Raw genomic sequence first — 5,586 nt, 5'->3', positions numbered from 1 at the left:
AAAACAACAACAAAATCCCAAGGTGGAAAATAGCAAGTGTTGGTTTGGCTGTAAGGAAATTGGAATCCTGTGCATTGTTAGGGGGAATGTAAAATAGTTCATCTGCTGTTGAAAACAGCATGATAGATCCTTTAAAAAAAATCACCGTGTGATCCAACAATTCCATTTCTATGTGTGTGCCCAAAAGAATAGAAAGCAAGGACACAAACATACTTATACATGGGTTCATCTCAGGGTTACTTGCTGTAATCAAAAGTTGGAAATCAGTCAAGTCTTCATAGACAGACTAAAAGTAGACAACATATGAAAAACGTGCACACATACACACTGTGGAATACCATTCAGCCTTAAAAAATAAGATTTGGATGCATGCCACATACAGGCATGAATAGAAATAAGCTAGACACAAAAGATCAAAGATTCTACGATTCTTATTTCTATAAGGTACCTAGAGTAGTCAATTCACAGGGACAGAAAGTTTAATGGTGGTGGGAGATAGACCTGGGAATTACCGTTTAATGAGTATGGACTTCAGTTTGGGGACAAGAAAATACTTCAGTAGTGGTAAATTCTCATCAATATGTACTTCACACTCTGAGTATTTAGAGTGGCAAGTTTCATGTTACACTTATTTTACCAAATAAAGAATTGATGTACTTGGAGAAAAAGGAGCAACATGACATTGTTCTAAATACATTTGGCACATAGTGAGGAGAGCATGACAAGCAAGAAAGAGCTTTGCAGAAAAGTGCCACTCAAGCTGGGCATCCACTTTAATCCCTTAGAAGATATCAGGCAATATCTGGAGATATTTGTGCTTCTCATCTCTGCTACAATGCACAGTTCTGCACCCCCAGAAAGGAATTACCCAGCCACAGATGTTAGCATTGGAAGAGGTGATTGGGTAAAAAGCACAGACAGATGACAGTGATGTCTGAAATGCACAGTTGTTAGGAGTTTGCAAAAAAAAAAAAAAGGCCACCTGCTCTTTATGATGAGAGAAGGGGGTTAGTGAAGATAAGAGAGGTGAATCTTGGGAAGATGAATTAGCTCTGAGGAGAGGTCCAAGGCAGGAGGCCAGGTAAGCAGTTGCTATGGAAATCTATTGTGGTGTAAAAGGACACAGTGGGGTGTGATGAGCACTGTTCTAAGGGCTTTGCTGTGTTAGTACATGGAGTCCTCACTAGCATTCTGAGTTAAAGTTATCTTTTCATTTTATAGAGGAGAACAGGGAGGGCAGAGTAAGTAACTGTCAACAGGGGATGGGGTTGGGGGAACAGACTCTGGGGGACAAGGCTACTTCCTGCTGTAGGGTAGCCTCTTCTTTTTCCTTTTAAAATCTGGGTGCATCTCTTTTTAACGTGTCAGCTTAGTTGGAAAAAAAATTGGGTTTGTGGTGAAGGAGGAAAAAAAGAGATTATTTAGAATTTTCTCCCTTTCTCTACCAGCCTGAACTTGAGGAAGGCTGAGGCAGCCAAGAAGACAGAACTGGTTTCTTGAGTTTTAAAAATTTGCTTGGAGAGATGAGGATTAAGAGTGGGTGAATTAAAAATACAGGTTGGAGGAGGTGAATAATGAGGGAGGGATCACAATCTCTCACCCACCAGCTCTCAAATTTCTGCCTCTCCAAAAGCTTCAGCAGGCTGTACGTGCCATTTCACTGACATGCGTCAAACTTGAGAAACACAATCTAGGCCAGGATTGTCACTCCACCTCCCACTTCCCAGGAACACTTGCTCGTCCCCAACACTTCCCACTCAACCACTAATCCTTTCCTATGGAAAGGAAGGGAGATGGCCATGCCCTGCTGGGAAGGCACTGTAAAAGCTTGCTTAGGGACAGGGGGCTGGAGAGGAGAGAGGAGGCTTTGTTTCTTAGAGAGCACTTGCTGCTCTTTGCATGCTCCTTTCAACAAGAATTGCAGCTTGCACAGCAACTCTGGAAAGGGCTGAAAAGCTGCCAGCCCAAATAATGTTTGTCTTTGCGAAGCTAAAGCCCCCAAATCCAGCTGTGCGAGCATATTCTATCACTAGTCAACTTTGTCATCTTGGACAACACTACCCCATTCACTGCTGTTCTATGTCCTGCTTCCCCCTGACCTCCACTCTTTTCTCTGATATTCACAACAGGCCTCTGGAATAGGCCAGGCAGACTCTTTTCCTACTAAGAAAAACTGCAGTTAAAAAGAAAAAGGTCACCAAGGTACAAAGTGGCACCTATGGCCAATGAATGAGGTGTCTTGACTCAATTCTAATCCATTTGCCGAATGCTCTTCATACAAGTCACCTTGAAAGTTTATTACCAAGGATTCCTGGAACCTTCTCCCAGGTCTAGCATATGTATTACCATAGAAGAATGTTAATAGTATAATTTTTCTAGCATTTAGGAAGCATGCCTAGATTAACTTGGTAGACTGAGGGTGGGATCTGAGATTGTGAGGTTTTTTTTAACAACTCCAGGGAACACACAGATGACACCTGACTAGAACATTGTCTAATGGCACATTATACCTCAGTTCACTCATCTGTCAGAGATGTAATAACCAATTCTCTTCATTCCCAGTATTGCCAGTGAAAATATATTGAAGTGAAGTTGGCTACAAGTACTTTGTAGCTCATCCTTTCCAGTAGAATAAGCAGCTCATGTCCGTGCCTCTAAATCTGGATGGCCTGCTGACATGCTCTATTGAACAGGATTAGGTAAGAGGTAGCATGTGATTTCTACCCAAGATTGTGAATGGTCTTGTAACTCCCATTCTTCCCCTCACAGAAGCCTAAAATCACTATGAAAGAAAGTCTAGACAAGAACTTATGGTGACCTAGATCTGAGCATATGAATGAGGCTACCTAGAATTATGCTTTCACTTGACTGAATCCACTTGAGCGAGCTCAGGTGGGACTATCGCCCCATTAGTACTGTGTGAAATAATAAATTGTGGGGTATAAGTTTGAGAGAGCTTGTTTTACAGCAATACCCAACTCACCTGGGAATAAAATGGAGAGTTAGTGTGAAATAATTTAAAATTATAGCAATAGTCTACAAATTCTCTCCTAATACAACATTCTCATAAGTAATAAAACAAGTTATATTCAAAATGGACAAGGCAGATAACAGATTTAAGTCAAAATACTAAAATAGAGAAACCTTGTATTACAAAGAAACACACACACACACACACACACACACACACACACACACACACACACACCATTGCTCTGTCTATTTGTAGGTGTGGAGACTGAGCTGGAATTGGGCACCAGCATGTTTTACTGGCTCATAAAGACTGGGGAGAGCCAGAGTCAGCAGTGGGTGCTAAGTCTGGAAGAAAATGGCACATGATGTCAATTTCTTCTTGATTTCTGAAAAGAAAGTCCTAATTATACGGGAGAAAGGCCTTATTTATTACTTTTCTGTCGTGATAGAATTCTCACCAGGGGAACAGACAGGGTCTTAATGCCTCAGTGGCCGCCAGACTCTTGCAACACTGTCTCTACTGCTCTTCTGCCCACTAGAAGGAGCTGGATCATAAAAGGCAGAAATTTCTAGATTATGTTCTCTCCTAAGCAATTTAACCCCCCCCCCCCCAGATTTTCTGCACTGGGCTTATTTTTCCTAAATAAAAGCAGGGCAAACAACCCCTCCCAGGAGTGTCTGCTGCATGAATATTGATGACCTACTAATTCACAGCAGTGCACAGCAAGAGCAAACGTGATGTGATGTGTTCATTTGGTAAAGGCCAATCAGAAGATGGGCAGCCGGCTTGTGCCTTCTCCATACCTGGAGAAATAGAGTCCTTAGAATGTCCCTGACTTCAGAAAGCTTGTACATAATTGGAGGGAACACTGCTTTCTTGTTTTCCAAACCAGTGTGACCACGATGAATACTTGATCAAGGATCGCCCTTCATATTGACCTATTGTTCATGTGCTCATAATTTGAAAATAAAACCGTGACCTAAAATTCCAAATTCATTTCAGTTGAGCTTAGGGATAAAAACAATCGTATACTTTTATTTCAAGTGTGTTGACTTGATATAAAGTATCGCAAGCAAAGTGACTACATTGAAAAATATTCCTTTTACATCTTTTACACAAAAGCCTACTTCTAATGAGGTAAATCGAGGTAAATCTGGTTTTGTTACTTTGTGTCTGAAAGGCAGGGGTATTAAATGCATAAGGATACATCATTTGGACCTTGACAAGCTATTTTTTTTAAGATTTTTTTAAGTGAAGAAAAATGAATTTTGAATTGTTTCTTGAAATATATGTTTGAAATGATTAAATTGATACATTACCTATTTAGAGTTCATATATATTTTGACTTAAATCCTTTTTTGTGCTCAACAATTCTGTTCATTGCTCACCATCAAGGTACTTCTGTCTGTGGATCCGATATAGTGAAACCATTAAAAACACTGATTTCAACTTAGAATATACTTACCTTGTTTCCTAGGACAGTCATGTAAAACATCAAATACACAGGACAAGAAAAGAACTACAGATAATAATCAAAACATCAAATGTCCAGAACAAAGAAAGGATATTAAAAGCTGCAAAGAGAAAAACCAAATCACATATAACAGCAGACCCATTAAAATAACACTTCAGTTCTCTATGGAAACTTTGAAAACCAGAAAAGTCTAGATGTAGTACAAGCTCTGAGAGATCACAGATGCCAGCGCAGATTACTATATCCAGCAAAACTATCCATAATTGATGGAGAAAGAAAAACAAATCCAATTTAAACAATTTTTATATACCCATCCAGTTCTACAGAAGGCACTAGAAGAAAAACTTCAGTCTTAAGAGGTTAACCACATCCAAGAAAAGACAAAAATAAGTAATCCCAGAACAGTAACTCAAAGGTGTGTGTGTGTAAATGCCATACCACAACAACAAATAATTAGAATCAATAAATACTGACCACTGATAACTCTCAACAATAAGGGTCTCAATTCCTCAATGAAATGACACAGATTAACTCACTTGCAGGTAAATGGTTGGGTTAGAGAATAGGATGCATCTTTCTGATGCATCCAAGAAACATACCATACCACAAAGGATAGATGATACAGTTCTAAACATGTATGCCCCATATTTAAGTGCACCCAAGTTTATAAAAGAAATGTTAGTACAGCAAAAATCATACATTACCCCTCACACAGTGATAGTGGATGACTTTAATATCCAACTTTCTCCAATAGACAGGTCACCCCAACAAAAACTAAACAGAGATATGCTAAATAATAGGCATCTAAAGAACATTTAATCCAAACACTGAAGAATAAATATACTTCTCAGCAGGTTATGGAAGTTTCTCCAAAACTGATCATATCTCAGCAGATATAAGAACACTGAAATAACACCCTGAATCCTATCTGATCACCATGGATTAACTATCAACAATAACAGAAATATTAGAATGTATATGAACTCAAGGAAACTAAAGAACTCAGTACAGAATGAAAATGGGTCAAGGCAGAAATTCTAGGAGAAATTAAAAACTATAAATGGAGAAAAGCACCGGGGCAGCTGGGGCGCAGGGTCGGCTGACACTCGCCAGCTACCCACAACACCCGCCACAGGAT

This window comes from Mus caroli, chromosome 12 (genome assembly GCF_900094665.2).
Source record: "Mus caroli chromosome 12, CAROLI_EIJ_v1.1, whole genome shotgun sequence".
NCBI lineage: Eukaryota > Metazoa > Chordata > Mammalia > Rodentia > Muridae > Mus > Mus caroli.
This window is presented reverse-complemented; position numbering follows the sequence as displayed.